The following is an 18697-nucleotide window of genomic DNA, read 5'->3' as shown; positions in this document are numbered from 1 at the left end:
TTTTCAATACGCTGTAATTGGTTTTGATAAACTGGGTACCATAAAAAGCAACAGTTATCGATGTTACTGCGTACCAGTGCATTATATAGGGTCTTAAGTGCTAACACTGATGTAAACTCTTTGGTATTGCGCGTTATAAATCCTAACATCGTGAAACTTTTTTTAATAAAATGATTTATCTGACCAGTATACCGCAACTCTGAATCTATAATTACGCCTAAGTCTCTTAATTTCTCAACTCCTTTCAATTTCTTATTATCAATACCACCCAGAGTTATATTTATTGCGTTTTCTAGAGAATTTTATGTGTACACACTTGTCAATGGATGAATATCAGATGAATTTATCGCATATGTAAATGTAAAAGAAAAATAAAATACGGTAACAGAAAATTGTGTAATTTTTCTATCCGTGTTACTTAGCTATTTTTTTTTTAATATATTTTGAAGCAGGAACAAGCGTATTTATAATATTTGTATATTATTTCGATGCATAGATTAATTGAAAAAAAATCTATTACTATTATTATATTTCGGTGGGCATGAGTTACATGTTTTGTTAAAAAAAAATACAAATCATTAATATTAAGAATCTGATAATTCTAAAAAAAATTACAAGTATTAAAAATATTTAACGACTTAATACTCGACTTAATAGGAAAAAAATTGATAAAGTAACCACTGGAACTTCATTTTTTAGAAGAGAACAAACTTATTTTGCCGTCAAAATGCATACAGTTAAATTCTTTATAGTTTATTAATTTACCTAAATTATGAATTGTCAAGACGTTATACACGTATTAAAAACAATAACATTGAATGTCTCTCATATAAATCTTTAGCAATTTACACACGACGTAAATTATACAAACAACGTCCATAAAATTACCGTTAAAACGATTAGAGAATTAAGCTTTACATTTTAAATGTCAAGATTAAAATGAAAATCTCCTTGATGTGGGTGCGCATATTAATAACCTTTAGTCCGTACAGACCAACACATTTAACAAATTTTCCTTTAGTTGATGTGATAATGTAGGTACATTATCACATCAACTAAAGGAAAATTAAACATTGTCATTTGATCAATTCAAAAAGAAGAATACCTCAAGATATAGTATATGTATGTACGTACTAAATATGTATCAAATTATAAAACTATATAAAAAAAAGGTAATATAAATTATGAACCTTAACATAAAAGAATTTTAATATAAGAAAATTAAATGAATAACTTAGCGATGGTTCCGAAGTCTCTAGAAAAAAACAACGTTCAAAGTTTTAACAAGAATTCGTGCAAACAATTTCTTCTCCTGCCGAAATTTCAAAATACGACACTTTGACCCTAATCCGCAGTTGGGCGCTAAGAGTTGGCAGGAGATCACATCGTGTGTCCTCGTTTCCTGATCACAGGTGCAGTCAGTTCGTTGTTAGCAGTGTAGACAATTGACGACAGATTGTGCCATATGACTCATATAACCATACATATATTAACAAAAAAAAAAAAAACGATATTGTTACTAGCTTTCTTACTATTTTTGGTTTTAAATATTGTACTACTACTATATTACAACCCGTAAATTTTCCTCTGGCCATAATCCTATTATCTAATTAACAAGTACAGTTGAGGGTTTATCTAACACGCTACACCACTGTAGGTTACACATATTAACCGATTGGTACAGACATAATATAACAGATAGGTACATATGCTCTAGCCACTAGTATTTGCTATAACTTTGATGGCCCGCAAAATTGCCGTCTATGAATTAACAAGATATAATTATTATTACCAATTTTCGTGTCAAATTTGGATGTCAATATTAATTAATCAAAATGGGAATTTGACATATTGGTAAAACAACGTAATTGATCAAAGTTCAAATATGAATTAACGTTGTTTGCACGAATTCATATTTGAACTTTGATCAATTACGTTGTTTTACCAATATGTCAAATTCCTATTTTGATTGTTTTTATACAAAAAAAATGAAATATGAATTAACGTCCATTTGATCGATACTGGGAACACAGGAAACATTTATGTCATGTGTATTAATCTGTATTTACACAAGCGTATCTGTTTTCCACACCTTTTGGCGGCATGATAAAAAGTATTTAAATGCGGACCAATTTTTTGGCGCAATTGTGAATTTAATATATTTGACAAACGTAAAGGTAACATACACGACAGCCCTTGTATTTTACCTGTATAATAAAACTATTTCAATTTTATCTCCATATGAATTCTTTTTTTATGTTTTTCCTATTATTCAGAATTTTTGTTTTATGAGTCCATTCGTTCAACGGAAAATTGACGAACAACAAAACAAGGAGTCAAATAAAACACAGTCTATTTTGTTGTCTATTTTCTAAATTTTATAATACCATTTTAGAGCGTAATAATTGAAATCCATATTTAGAGTATAATGTGACTTGGAATTCTGAGAACGATTGGTAATTTTCCTCATGACGTATCAAAGTTAACCGAGAGGTTCCAAATATCCATATTTGCAGCCCTCTATATACCAAAGATATTGGTTGTGCCAAAAACAAATTATAACGGATATATTTTATATAAAATTTCTGAATTATTTAAAATGAAATTAAATTAAACGAACACGTTTATTTTTCCATAAGACGACATACAAAAATTAATCTACGCTTCAAAAAAATAATACAGAATCATGGTAGTAATATCATCATCATAAAATTGCTACATTTCAACATTAGGTACAGTACAAACAACCTTACTTTTACCTTAATGTTACTGAGGTAGGGCACAGCAGGAAATTTCCTGCTCAAAATATGGAGCAGATCGACTGGGATAGTACCTCGACCTTACAGAAGGCTAAATAATACTGTTTTCAAACAGTGTTGTGTTGGTAAGGTGACCGGAGCTCCTGGAAGGAATTGGGGATAGGGTCAGCAACGCATTTACGATGCTTCTGGTCTTGCAGATTATCATCAGGTGAGCCGTACGGTTGTTTGCAGACCTAGTTATATTTAAAAAAAAAAACTAAAAACAGCCGCTCTGGTATAGTGGTACCCTGTGTAGGCACCTAAAAACCGGCGGTTTGTGAGTTTGGCCACCGCTCGGGATGGCTATTTGTATTTGTACAAATATTTGTTACTGGTTTGAATGTCTGTCTGTGTGGTTCTCCCCACCGTGCATTGAAGAGAACTTTAAGCTGCTGTTCATATACACCTGATAGCGATCGTTACTCATATTAGGGAAAGAGGCCTATGCTCGGCAGTGAGATATTACAGGCTGAACTGATTCATTCTAACTTCTAAAAAATGGTAACTCAGTAATCTAGTATTAGTATTTCCGAAAGCTGTTAAAACGGAAACAGTTTTAAAAATAAATAATACCATGTACGATATGGATACTTCTGTACACCTTATAATTTAAACAAATATCTTAGGGATATCGTCTAATGAAAAAAAATGCGCGAAAATATCATTAGATCACCGGTGACGGGACTCGCTTATATATGTTAAAAACTAAAATATTGAACAAATATACCCATAAATATTGCAGGCTATTAATATACTATTACAATATTTTATATGAAAACTAGCTGACCCGGCCAACGTTGTTTTGTCATATAAATAAATAAAATAATAATAAAAAAAAAAAAAAAAAAAAAACAAAAAACCCGCCTGCGTGAAGAACAAATAATAGAAAATCAACTGAAAAAGCTGGAACAAGATAAAAATTCAATATGCACACAAAGTCAGCGAAATAAATAGAAACAATATCAAAAGATAGAAATGGCTTCGCGCAGCCGCCATGTTTGATTTTATTTTAATGTCACCTATCTAAGAACACTTGAACAGCTAAGACGACCCTAACGATACCTCAATTATGTAAATCCGTTCAGTGGTTCTGGAAATATGAGGTAGTAAAGAATATTACATACATATAAGATACGCGCGAAAAACATAACCCTTCCTTGGCAGTCGGGTAAAAATAATATAAAGGCAACCGATAGGCACTTGAAATATTCACAAAATACTCAGTTGTATTTTTACTTTAATAATAAATAAAATAAAATAAATATTTCATAGACAAAAAAAAAATCTATATATTTTACCTAGTCAATGGTACGGATCCCTTCGTGCGCACTTGGCCGATTTTTTGATAATGGCAGGATAAGGTTTGTATAAAAAAAATCAAAATATCCAAAAAAAAATAGTGGACGAATTTCTTCGTATCAACTGTAACATATGTTTATTAATTTATAAGAAATAAAACAAAATTTATTTTGTTACGAACAGGGTTTCTTATACAATAGCAGTTTATGTCTTTATATAAGTAATTTAGCAGCTCATAGCAGTCTTTACGCGGCTTTGCAGGAAGTCAGTGATATTACAGAGCGACTTGTCTTCCTTCCGGATCGGAGGCCGGAACTTTGCTCATCATTTCGTCTGCTTCATTGCCATGCCTTCTGAAAATCAAGACAACATTTTGCCAAAATATACCAAGCTTTTCGGAACTTTATACTCTTCATTGATTCTCGTTATTTGGCTATGAATAGTTAAAAAAAAACATCATACCATAGATCATATTTCTATGGTACGATATTTTTTTTTGTATCTTTTTATTTACATTTGAATAAAAAATAATTTTATATTTGAGAATAAAGAAAAAGATTTATCGAAAATTTCAAAGACATGTGTACTGGTCAATTCGTTGCGGATTAAGATCCAATTCTTTTCTGTAATAGAAAAGGTCTTTGCCAGGATGACGAAAATGTACAAATGGATACAGTAATATACCATTTTAGCTAATAGAAGAAATTAGGTTAAGTTTTTAAATATAGACAAGTCGCTTAATAAGCGTATCCCAATCCCACCGCTCATTAATCGAGAAACTGCCATAATTGCCATTTTTTTTTAATCCTATCCAATGGCTAAGCATTACGGATCGCTTAGTATGGAACGTGAAGCTAATGTTTAAGAAATAATTGCACTAATGTTTATGTTACTATTTTAGTATAACATTACACGTTGTTAACAACTGCTATATTCGTTATTGCGAGATCATAATCTTTCACAATCACAGATAAATGTCACTTTAGATACGTTAATCTTAGTAATCCCTTTCACTGCGATATGAATACTTCACCCAGAAATTAAAATCTCGTACAGCAAAATATTCTCTACACAGTTATAATAAATATCAAAATCGCATGTTACCTTAGGTGTTCTATTTGACAACTCTTCTTCCTAGTTATAAGTATCGCAAAGGATTAGGCTAGAACGCGGGTCATGATAAATCACGGCTAAAAGGCTTCATTGTGGTCTTCACTAACAAAGGATTCGTACGTCGTAATGGAATTTACGTGCGGAATTAATCAACAGCCGACAAATTCTCATGGACCCAAATGCTTCGCGACGTGAACCCTTAATTTGTGTACTATTCTTATAACACGTTAAAATTTCTCATTAAATAACATGTAGTAGGAATTGTACGTATGTTAATAAAGAATAATAACTTTGCGTTTGTTGCATATGTTCATTTTATTACTCACGTACTCATTACTGGGGGTTTTAGGATTCGCGCCACGTTGTGAAATGCCAAGAACATAGAAAATTATTAAGTAATATTATTTCGACTAGTTTACTGTGCAGTTATTCTAGCTTCATACAATTTATATCGCTGACTTTTACATTCTGACAGATTTTCACAAGTAAAACAACATGTTTGTCATTCCTTAGTTCACTACCACGCGATCCCTGGTTCAACACTCTGTTTTTTTTTTACAACGCGTGCAATATCTATATTCTATACCTACAGGTGACACACTATTAAATACAACCGTACATATAATTACTAATACTACACGTAAATAAGGTCAAGTATTTTATAAAAAAAAAAACTTTGCAACTTATTTTATTTCACTTTCAGCTCAACCATCTCCTTTCGGTCTATAAAGTGCATGCTTTTAAGGTAGCGTTCTGTCCTTTAAAAACGCTTTTGCAACTAAAATTATATATTAAACGAAAAACTATTCTTAAAGAATATTAAATTTTACTGTAGCTACAAAGTAGTCTTCATTTTTCTTTTTTTTATATCAATGAAAGCTTTGTAGAATTGACGAATAACTCCATAACGTAACAATACACTATAAGTTTTTCATTCACGCGTTCCAGTTAGTGAAGGAATCACTTCTAGATATTCTTAACTATTTCGCTGCCACCATTATTTCCAACGCCAGGATAAGGGTCTGGAGTTTTTGTTGGTTTTTCATTAGGCTTATTGTTGGGGAACAAAAAAGAAGAATTAATTACAGAAGATAGTGTATCCCTGCTTTACAAAAAACATATGTTAAGATACGATATACATACAGTTTTATATTTATACTCAACAAATATATAGTATGTATAATTGTATATATGTACATATAGTTTTATATATATACTCAACAAAATTATCATAGGCTTGTCTCTAAATAAGTAATACGACTACAAGTGTAAGGTCCACCTGGTGGTAAGCAGCTACCGTAGCTCGAGGATGCTAGCAACACTAGAAGCATCGCAAGCACGTTTTCGACTCTACCATAATATCCACACAAGGCATCCGCAACAGCAACACTGCCTTACTCACTTTATGGGCACAATGCTATTACGAGTAGAAAGCATTATTACTTGCATGTAGATATGATATTTCCACCATCAGGTATATGTACGCTTAATAAAATACTAGCTGACGCCGCAAACGTTGTTTTGCCATGTATGTTATTAACCCCCCTTAATCCCCCCCCTTATAACTTAGCTGTATGAATAATTGTATTTGTTCGCAAACGAAAAAAAAACCGACTTCAATTACATCGAGAAGTAATACAACGTAGGTCGACGAAAAAATAGTCAAGTAAATACGCGTTATCAAAGATTACTCAAAAAGTAGTAATCAGAAAAAGAATCAGAAGAAAGAAGAGAAAGAGAAGAAATCAAAAAGTAGTAATCGATGAAATTTCAATGTGACCACATGATAAACATCAGCTTTCGATTAAATTAAAAATCATCAAAATCAGTACATCCAGTAAAAAGTTATGCAGTATAATACAACGTAGGTCGACGAAGAAATAGTCAAGTAAAAACGCATTATTAGATATAACTCGAAAAGTAGAGTTTAGTAGTATTAGATTGAAAATAAATTTAAATGGGACCAAATAACACAAACTACCTTTCGATTAAAAAAATTTGTCGAAATCGGTCCACCCAGTCAAAAGTTCTGAAGTAACATAGATGAAAAAAATACAGTCGAATTGAGAACTTCCTCCTTTTTTGGAAGTCGGTTAAAAATGCATGTTGGTCGATTTTCAGACCCTATATACACACAAGATTTCATAAAAATCAGTCCAGCCGTTTCGGAGGAATATTGTAACATTGTGACACGAGAATTTTATATATTTTTTCACTGAATTTTTTGTTCAATCACAATAAAAGTATAGCCTATGTCACTCCTGATTAGTGGAGCTTTCTCTGAGTAAAAGAATTTTCGTAATCAGATAAGTATTTACGAAGATTACCCCTACAAAAAAACAAAGTTAGAAACTTTACCTCTTTATAATATTGGTATAGATATAGATAATACGAGTATGTAGGATTGAACGTAACGATTTTTCCAATGTATGCTTCAAGGTTAAATTAAGTTAATAATAACCAATTAATATAATCTAGTGAATATAAAAAGTAAATTTAAATACGTTTTATTTGTATTTGTATATTGTATAATTAAAGGTACTCTTAACTTCTAAATAATTAAAAATATTAAACGAAAGTGGAATTAAAGGATTTCTTCAGCTTATCACAGAAACACTATTTTATAATATTACTTATTGTTTTTCTATTTTAACACTTTTTATGAATCATAGTCATTAATACACAAGTAATCAGCTAGGCAAATATTTGTTTACATTTTAGTTCGAAGACATCAATCACTCTCATCGTACGACGTAATCTTTCAAATATTCTATAGCGCCGAATAATGAAATCCTTTTGATGAAAATACTATTTCGATTAATATAAACCCATATTTGGAGCCTTCAAAATAAGTGCTATAGTGTCTTATTTTATTGAAGTTTTGAAAATAGGTTTATTAACTATTTGTATATCTACATTAATTATTGTATACAATTTAAAATTAAAACAGTATATGACGCCCAAACTCGGCATATGATTAAAACCTTCTATTTTTGATGGTGGTTGTGAAAACATTGTCTAAAGTACGCATCCCTTTGTCAATTATTTATGTAAGTGTAAAGCTATAAAAAGAATCCTCAAATTTAAAATATTTTCCTCTGACATCAAACGTTTTATTTATTATTAGCTGTGCCCCGCGGTTTCACATGCGTTAATTTATGGGAAAAATAACCTACAGCCTTCCTTGGTATCTGATTTTATCAGTTCGACCGTCCCTGAGATTAGGACGCTTAAATAAACAAACAAACTTTTCAGTTTTATAATATTAGTATAGATATGACGATATTTTATTACAGACTTTTTAGTTGTGTAATCAATTTTAACCCAACGACAATAAACTTTTTAGAAATTAAAAAGAAGCAAGCACGAACAGTATGTTCAAATCGACTATGTAGTCGTGAGTTTTGGAAATACGCCAAATTCCTTCAATGACTAACTTTAGTTTTTGTTTCGCCGCGGCACATATTTCTTACCGACTATTGTTCTTGGACAAGTTTGCACCAATTCTCAAGTTGAATTAAATTAGTTCTTCTTAAAAACAACTAAACCAAGATCTTAAGCAAGCTAGTATAACCCACTTTTGATGAAATTTTCATAATCCTCATCTCAACTTAGTGTCGTTCATCGGGTTAGGAAAATGAAAAAAGTCTTCACATAATTTTAACTTCCACCGCTTCAAAAGTTTTTCATAGCCATATTAACCACCTGAGATTTGCTAATCCTAAACTTTACCGTCTATATTGAAACGTAAAGTATATTTTAAATTGATTTCATTGTGTGCAATAAACTTGCGTTGTTGATTGCTTACTATTACCGGCAAATTTTTTCTTTACTACTTTCATTAAAGGTTGCCTGGAAGAGATTGCTATAAACGATTAGGCCGCCTTTGCATACTTATTTGTTTTTATATCTAATGGTTCTAAATTGCATATTCCTTTTTTTGTGTGCAATAAAGTTTTAATAAATAAAATAAATAAATAAATATTGTCTTTTGTTAATTTAACTAATCAAATCATCGTGTTAAGTGATTATACAATTAATTCCCAACCTGGTAAGCGGCAAACTTCTGTACAACACATACTCCTAATTTGGTTTGTACGCGGGAGTAACTTAGGTCTAACAAGGCTTTACGAAATTAACATAACTAGATATAACTCACATACAAATTATATTTCATTTCATCGTATTTGTTTCATACCCAAATTGAAATAAAATATAATAAAAATATATAAATAGTAATCTGGAACTAAAATGTAAATTGTTAAAAGTATTTTTTTTACTTATTTATTAATTTTGTGTCCTTCGGCTTTTCTCTTGATACATGTCATGTTATCAGTCGCTAAAAATAACGGTCTTAAATTTCAACCCTTTTTAACCCTTTTTAAGACTTTAAATTTAAAAATCTTATAGCAGCATATTCATTTCCATTTTATGAGAATCAGTTTAAAAAATTGTGTGCGTTTGGTCCAACAGTCATCGTTAGTTTTATTATTATTATTAACGTGGCACGGGAGTAGGAAAACAAAAGCTTTGAAATAGAAATTGCTTAACTTATTATTATAAATGTTTGTACATCACACACTTCAGTCAAAAAACAACCACAGAAAACTTTGCTTCATAATTTTTCAGAAATATTATTTTGGGTTATCACCAAATTAAATTAAAATAGCCTCAATACTTACAATTTGACAGAAAATAATTCAACCAACTGTAACTTGCCTTTATTAATAGTACAATATCACGATTGATATGTGAATTTGTCGTTGTTACTTACATTCTTTACCGATATAGTCCGCAGGCGTACAGTACAATGGAACGTCTTCATTTGTTCGATGTTACGTGATGCTTTATTCGATGTTAAGTAAGGTATCATGTGATTGTAATAATTTCTTAGTAAAGGTATCTTTGCGAGAAATATACTCGTATAAATTACATTAAATGAAATAAGTGATATTTTTGTCGTAGGATATTGATTCTATAAGGTTGAAGTCCTACCCCAGACGGGCTGTTCTAGACTTCGAGCAGGATATATCGTGTTGTGCCCTACCTCTATAATTGAATTTTGTAAAATAATTCCAACTCAGGAGTTTAATTATTTATTGTTATAGGTACTGAGGTTATTGGTGTCTGTGCTGCTGTCATTCGGTAGATCTGTAATACCAAGAGTTGCAAGTCATAATGAAAAAACTAGCTGCTAAATTACTGAAATTTCCTAATTTTTTAAGAGAAAGTCCAGATCTACAGGAAACAGCTAGTCCACACACTGCACAACAGGAGGTTAAATTAAAGTAGATCCTATTAAAATGTCTCTAACACTCAACTATGATTTCTGGATATATGTCAAATGGATTACCACTTTTTAGCGGGATTTTACCAAAATTCATGTCAAAAAGAGGTAGTTAAAATGCCTTTGGAATATTTTATCGATTCTAGCTCAAAAAACTATTTTAACACAGATACTGTATCAGCAACCTATAAAATGTCGATCTACTTATTCCAAGTTTTATTTATTTATTTAAAATTAGCCATGAAACAAATATACGTATATTATTGGATAATTTTTATTGTATGGTATGTTAGCAAGAATTTTTAAATAAATAAAGAATGTTTAAATTGCAAAATAAAAATGCTAAGTTTAATATTTGCAAACTTTGCATGTATGTAATTGTGAAGGATTGGTCTTGTCACTCAGTTTGTCTTACACTATTAATTTAATTAAAAAAGTAACTTAGTTAAAGTTTAAGTATAAACTTTTCTATCAACTTTATAAATTAAGATATATCTTTTATAAAAATGTATATATAAGCGTGAATATTCTTATTTATAATTTTTGTTTGAGTAGGTGGTATCTAAAGCAACATTTTGTAGGCTCTTCATTCTCAATGCATTGAATAATACAATACACAATGAAAGTAGGGTTAAGTTATGCGCCTAGAATAACGATTTGTGAATCCCATTTCATCATCCGTCTTAAACTCATTAGAACGTTATGTTTAATATGCTGGAACGGTGAGTTAAACCTATCTTGCGGTATCTTAATTACCTTCTTGTGCAAATTGTTTCTACTTATTGTCTTTAACTGCCATTTTATAGTCATATCTACTATTTGGAACAACGATACAATGTGATATTTTAATCAAAATGTGTCCAAAAATTTCAAAAACTATTCTTATTTAACTTTACTAGTAGCTTAAATAAACTATGTAATTTTAATAGCTGCATTTTGAACAAATCCGCACGCATTAGTTTTTTATAAATTTGTAAATATATTTTTACTAAAATGCAAAAAATATTTTTAAACGTCTTTCATTTTATTCGCGACTTTTAATCGCGACAACATTGTATGTTATATAAGTATGGAAACAACTTGATCTATGTTTAATTGTTTATTCAAAAGCTACTAGCCATCTCCATCATCTAGCCTAGCCATCTCTGCAGTCATCTGAAACTGAGTTAATATTACATTCTTATTCACGCCTTAAAAAGTCTTATAAAATGAAAACATACTAAAGTTTATTTTTATCTAACTTGAAACCAATACCATACCATACACACTTTCGTGTAATTCGTGTTTCATTTTATTGTTTAAAGAGGAAATTTCCAAATCTTTTATTTATTATCCTGTTACTATAAATATAGTTATTATCAAAAGTTACGAAAATTCATATTATCTAAAGGACAGAAATGTGTCATCATACAGAATGTTAAGCCGTTTCCCGTTGGTGGTGTGGACTTCATGGAAACGGCAGTTTCAATCATGAATTTATTAGCTCGCGATAGTGTAACATTGTGGAGGAACTCTATTAAATTTTAGTAATAGAAAGCTAAGTATTGATATTGAATATGAGTTATTGATATTGACTATTATTTAAATTAAGATTTCAAATTTAATGAGCTCTTATTTTTTATTATAACTTTACATATACGGATATAGAACTCAATGTTTCGTTAATAATATTTAATATTTATAATGGAACGATGTTTTAATAGCATTACAAACTACAAGTGCCCACGTTCATTTTAAAATGCTTTTAAAATATATGTACGTAGACGTGTTTGTTAGAATGTTATAAACATTTATAATAACTAATATAAAATATTTAGGATATTAATTTCTTATTTTAATTCTCATTAGCTTTTTTTTGTATTATATGAATTTAATTACTAACCACGCAATTTTTCTACTATCTTACTGCACGCTTACAAAATAGCCTAAAATGTTAATAAGTTTTGTAACTCAATGATAAAAAGCATATGTTCTTAATAGAATTAAACCAAATGTAACAAAGTAGTATTCGGTTATAGTTAGAATCAGTTGTCAGTGTACCTTAAAGCACACAACACAACAATGCTCACCTGAGTCATTGGAAATGGGAGCGCACATAGTGCTTTTTACAGCGTATATTTGTGGCAGCTAAAATGAGGTCGAAATACATTTTGCACGCTTAAAATAAAGTAAGGATATTGCGTTAGTATGGAAAAATAAAAAGGACCATTAAATGAATGAAGTATCATATTTTCAATTTTATATAAACTTAAAAATAGTTTCTTAAAATAACGTGTTACCCAACCAATAAACCCTATTGTTATACATATATTGTAATGCAATTTGTTGAAATGAATTATAAAAACGTTTATTTGTGATCATATTTTAAAGACATTTTGGGTTCCGACTATTCTTTTAGGTTATTTCGATACATATATGGGTCTCTTTTCGTAAAAAAGCCTCCATCCTTTTGCACGAAGTATTCAGCCTTCAAATAACACATGTTTATTATAGTTTTATTTATGTAGTAAATTTTGTAATTAAAATTTCTGTCAATTTACCGTTGAAGTAGGTAAGTTAACAAATCTCAATGTTTGTTTTTTCGTTACCAAAAAAATCGTAGTGATCGAGTTTAAAAAAAAACTCTTAATTTTATAGTCTCATTACTGAATCATAGTGATATAATTTTAGTACAAAACTATTTGTTAGTGTTTAAAATTTTGTAAGACTGGCTCTACTAAAACATTAAGTCTATTCCGTGTGTTTACTGCCTCTTTCCATCGTAGAGTAAATTTAGCTGAGAAGAAAGTTGATCTCAGATGAGTGCATCTCTTGAAAGGAAAACTTAAGAAGACGTTCAACACTTTGTTTACAGTTTAAAGAAACATCTACGGTATCACATTATAGAATCGTGTGTTTCTTGCCTTTTCCGTACGTTTGAAAAGAAAAACTTTTTGGTACTCCGAATCATACAATACACTTACAAAAACAACATGATAACAAGTATTTTTTTATTTTTAGTTATTGTTGTACACTTCTTATAGACACAAAACTTTAACTTTCTGTAAATCTTTCATGAAGATTATTTTAATAAGTTGACAAAAGTTGTTGTTAAGACATGTTACAGAAACGATTGCTAATGTAGAGTTAATATCATTATTTCAAAAGATAAAATAAATATATAATAATTTATATATAATATAAATAGAATAAATTGTGACATTAATTACATTTTGCAAAAAGATAAATTCTAGTACACTATTTAACTGAGTTACTTGCCAAATCTTTTGGTAGAATCAAAATTATGAACCAGCTTTTAACAAAAATTTTTAACTGAGGTAGAGCACAGCAGGAATTTCTTGCTCAAAATATGGAGCTGCCCGACTGGGGTAGTACCTCGACCTTACAGAAGATCACAGCAAAATAATACTGTTTTCAAGCAGTATTGTGTTCCTGTTGGTGAGAAAGGTGACCAGAGCTCCTGGGGGGATTGGGGATTGGGTCGGCAACGCGCTTGCGATGCTTCTGGTGCTGCAGGTGTCTATAAGCTACGGTAATCGCTTACCATCAGGTGAGCCGTATGCTTGTTTGCCGACCTAGTGACATAAAAAAAATTAACGTCTTAGAATATTGTAAGTAGAATTTTTAAATTCAAGATATATAGAAAGGTATAAATGAAATAAAATAACAACTACTAATATACATAGCATACATAGGAACTGCGAAGCGTATTGTCATAACAACCCCGCAGAACATAAGTTAATATTTCACTTCACTTCTGTTGTGTATAAGAACGTTTATACTTTAAACACGAACCTTGTGTTATTGCAGTAATAGAAAACAGCTACAAATGGACTAGGCTCTTCGTTCCGTCATTCGCTTCTTAGTGTTTTATTTCATAAATTTCCTTCTGTGCTTTATGTACGTTCACTCTTTTTAAATGACGTCATAAATAATATCATTACGTACTTCCTAGTAAGAACATTTTATATATTACTTTGTATGTAACGGACAGGTCATAGAAAACATAGTGAATGGGTCGCGGCCTTTTATACGTTCTCTTGATAATGGCCCACTTTGCACATTTCCTGACAGCTCAGACAAATGCTTTTTCTTCCAACCGAGCGATATTGAGCGCATTGGCGTAACATGGACAAATCTAGATGTTGACAGTATTATCTGCGAGCGATCCATTAGATTTTTTTTAAACGTAGCCAAAAAATATAATCTTAAGTGACTTCAAAAAGGAGGAGATTAATAGATTTCTGACAGTTTATCATACATTACTATCGGCAAAAGATAAAAGGGCCTTGGGGCCTAATAAAATAAAGCTTAACTCATAATATTATAACTTTTGGATTCACAGGTTGTGAAAAGAAGTAAATATTTCTTAACTTACCTTACCTTCTTACCGATAAAAAAAAGTAACTGATAATGAAAAAATATGTGAAAAACTGGTTGTTATAGCTCGTTATGTACCAAATAATTATTTGAAGTAGAAATAAGTCTTAAGTCAGGACTTATAAGGACATCACGCTCAAAAGCTCTGTCTATTAAATATTAATAATAAATCTATTAAATATTATAAGTCTTTATTTTATTAAATATTTTATAAAAAATAATAACATTTTGATTTTAAATTTATAACTAAATGAAAAGAAAATCAAACTAAAGAATCGATGCCTGTTTAGATAAAATAAAACTATTTTATGTCCATAAAACATGTCAAGTTATAGACATGATAAAGAATTTAAACGGAGCATGTTCTCCTTTGAGTCACTGGGCTATTCTTTACGTTCAATAAAAAAAACTACTTGTACTTAGTTCTACTACTTGTACTTGTACTATGAAAGTTGGTCATTAGACACGATAGGATCATTTCAAATCTAAATAAACTTCCCAAGTCGCATATTTGTTTCGAAATTTCAAATTATTAAGAGTTAAAATTATTTGTAACTTATTATTAGCTGTCTTCTCACATTTTGCTTCATCACCTTTTCTCGTTTATTTTACCACTCGATTTAACGTTACGCGAGTTCCGGCAATAAAAATCTTTATAGAAATGTCACTGCAATTTTGGTAGCAGCGTGCAGTGACAAGTTCATGTCGTATGTCTGTTACTGCAGTAAATGCAATGTACTGTTCCAGCTTTTTAAAAGAAAAGTTTGTTCAATTTTATTTATTTTTTAGCTGAAGAGTTTGTCAGAAACTATCGGTTCAAATTAGAACATTTCATTAGTAGACAGCCCATTTAACGAGAAAAGCAATAGAATATTTAAAGCCACGATATGACCAATAATTATTAGCAGAGTATTAATGATAAATTTTACATAATCGAGGCCGGCCGGTGACATTACAGAAATACTATCACACTTATACTATAACTTATAAGCAATAAATACAAGCTTTCGGCTATGGGATATATTTTCTAAAGTGAAATTACAGCCTGATAGAAAGAAAAAAAAAACATTAAGAAACTTGCTCATTTCAGTAATCTGTAATGCCACTTGACGACATGAAGAGAACTTCGCCTAGGAATCTGACATTTACCGTAAAAAATACACTTTTGAATTTATTTGGATTTATATTTTTTATTTAATTTCCTCGATTAATAAATAATATCATGAAAATAACATAATATAAAACCAGCTGTTTCACTGCATGGTAGTCTATAATTTATATTATATATATTTATTTTTAACTGAGGTAGGGCACAGCAGGTATTCCCTGCTCAAAATATGGAGCAGCCCGACTGGGGAAGTACCTCGACCTTACAGAAGATCACAGCTAAATAACACTGTTTTCAAACATTATTGTGTTCCTGTTGGTGAGTAAGGTGACCAGAGCTCCTGGGGGGATTGGGGATTGGTCGGCAACGCGCTTGCGATGCTTCTGGTGTTGCAGGCGTCTATAAGCTACGGTAATCGCTTACCATCAGGTGAGCTGTACACTTGTTTGCCAACCTAGTGATATAAAAAAAATAATATATATATATATATATATATATATATACTGGGCTATTCTTTAAATATATATATATATATATATATATATATATATATATATATTGTGATATAAATTTTTTGATTAGTATGCAAACTACATTTTATGTTTCGGAATCGTTACTGACAAATCTGTAACACATGAAAATGAAAAAAGAATGGGAAAACATTTTGACCCATTTATGATTGTTATTTCTAATATTGAGAAGAAAAATATCTATGGCTCTTAGTGTTGCCCAAATTCAGTCTTGGTCTTGCAGTCTTGGTCTTGTTCTTGCGTTTTTGCAAGACCAAGACCAAGAACAAGACCGCGTATTTTTAGCAAGACCAAGACCAAGACTGACCGTGCAAGACTTGAGCAAGAACAAGACATAGCCTGCAAGACTCTTGCGTCTTGCAGCTAGGACTTAGCGCTATTTCACTGAGTAGTTAGGTGTAACAGTTCGGTGTATAGGTAGGTACGCTTAGGAATTCTATGAGACGCAAAAAACTGTATCAAAGAATATGAAAACCTGGACCTATGCGCATTACGACTAATACCATAAACATAGCGAATAAAAAAATATCTATTAAAATCAAACTGAGTGCATGCATAGTTATGTTTTAACCATCGGCACTTTGATAATGCGGCATCAAAGGTTTTGTACTTACTTCTCAAAGAAATTTGCCGCTTTTCGGAAGTACATGGTTATGATACACGCGCCGGCGGCTTCTTTTGAAATCTAAAACAATCGTTGCCGCCACGCCGAAATCATAACATTTGACACTATTTGATTGCCGCCATAGGGCGTAGGTATACTCATGCAAAATAATTTCGAATTTTAAGAGTACCTACAGGTGTTCCAAAGAATAAATAAGTTTCAGAGTGCTTAGAATGAAAATGAATACATTATACTGATCACGCAAGTAGTATTATGATTAGGATAAAATGGTAAGGATAGGTAGTAGATGTCATATTAATTCATTCTAGTAAGTATATATTATAATATTGATTACTTATATGGTTTTAAACTAATTACTTAGGTACTATTATTGTACATTTAGTCATTATATTTCTTAAGTTTTTACAAGAAAAAATAGCAAAAAGTGTTCAAATATCACCCGTTTAATAAATATTGTAGCCACTTTTAAATATACTTGAAACGTGTAAAAAAATTCTACAAAACTAATAAAATAATATAAAAAGCGTAGGTACTTACCTACTAATAAAATAAAAAGCCTGCGATAAGAGTTTTGTATTACTTACCAGCCCGAATATCTCTGAGAGAGATGATGAGAGTAAGTATTTACTAGCTGTGCCCGCGACTTCGTCCACGAGGAATAGTAACTTTGGAGGTATAGTGACGTTCAGGACTTATTTATTTATTTTAAAACTTCTGTCATCAAACATACAAACGAACTCTTCAGCTTTATAATATTAGTACAGATGTACGCCAAAACATTCACTTATATGTAAAGAATAGTGATTGGCACTAATTCTTTACATATATTTTATTCACGCGTCGCGTCTGTACAAGTAGGTAATATTTAGTGTGTGTTTGTACGCCGCACGCGGCATTGTTTGATTTGCGGCGGCATCCTTTTCATAGAGCCGGCACGTGGCGAGGCGGCGCGGTAGAAAGCAAGGAAACGTACTATAAATAAAGGAATTATTTTAATTCCAGTCATTTCCAATTGAGCTGTGCTTCGAGTCTAACTTAATAATTGTTTTTACTAATTCTCGTTGTTTTCTAAAAACGTATCACGTGTACAATTTAATATGAGTGACGAAGATTCAAATTATTCTAGTCCGAGTAACGAGAGTTTGAGTCACAGATCTAAAAGACCCAAAAGCAAATTTGAGGAGTTTTTCGAAATAATTCATGCATCCCAAACTGCCTTCTGTAAATTATGCCAACATAAAAAGATTGAAATAAAAATGAAAAACAGAAACACTTCAGGCTTAAGGAAACATCTAATATCTTTCCACAAAAAGGAATCAGAAATATTTCTTCCTGTTAAACCAAAATTAAGTGGAGATATCACAAGCTTTTTAGTAACCGCTGGAAGAAGTGGACAGGTAAGAATATTTTTTTAACAGTTAAAAGAATTTTAACTCTGCGTAGCTATTCATGCGATACTTTCAAAAACGCCATTAACTTACGTAAGTATTTTTGAGTTAGTGGTGTTTTCATCTAGGGGTGCGACATATTAAGTATGTAATTATCGTCTTAAAT

At 30.9% G+C, this 18697-nt stretch overlaps 1 long non-coding RNA gene across 1 annotated transcript in view; it reads right to left on the bottom strand.

Moving 5' to 3' along the window:
• Nucleotides 1–4243: 4243 nt before the first annotated feature.
• LOC123660331 overlaps nt 4244–18697 on the bottom strand; it is a 44492-nt gene continuing 30038 nt past the window's right edge. The window contains exon 2 of the long non-coding RNA XR_006744167.1: nt 4244–4450. This is a non-coding gene — a long non-coding RNA (uncharacterized LOC123660331). The remainder of the gene's footprint in view (nt 4451–18697) is intronic.

Source organism: Melitaea cinxia, chromosome 15, assembly GCF_905220565.1.
Source record: "Melitaea cinxia chromosome 15, ilMelCinx1.1, whole genome shotgun sequence".
Classification (NCBI taxonomy): domain Eukaryota; kingdom Metazoa; phylum Arthropoda; class Insecta; order Lepidoptera; family Nymphalidae; genus Melitaea; species Melitaea cinxia.
This window is presented reverse-complemented; position numbering and strand designations above follow the sequence as displayed.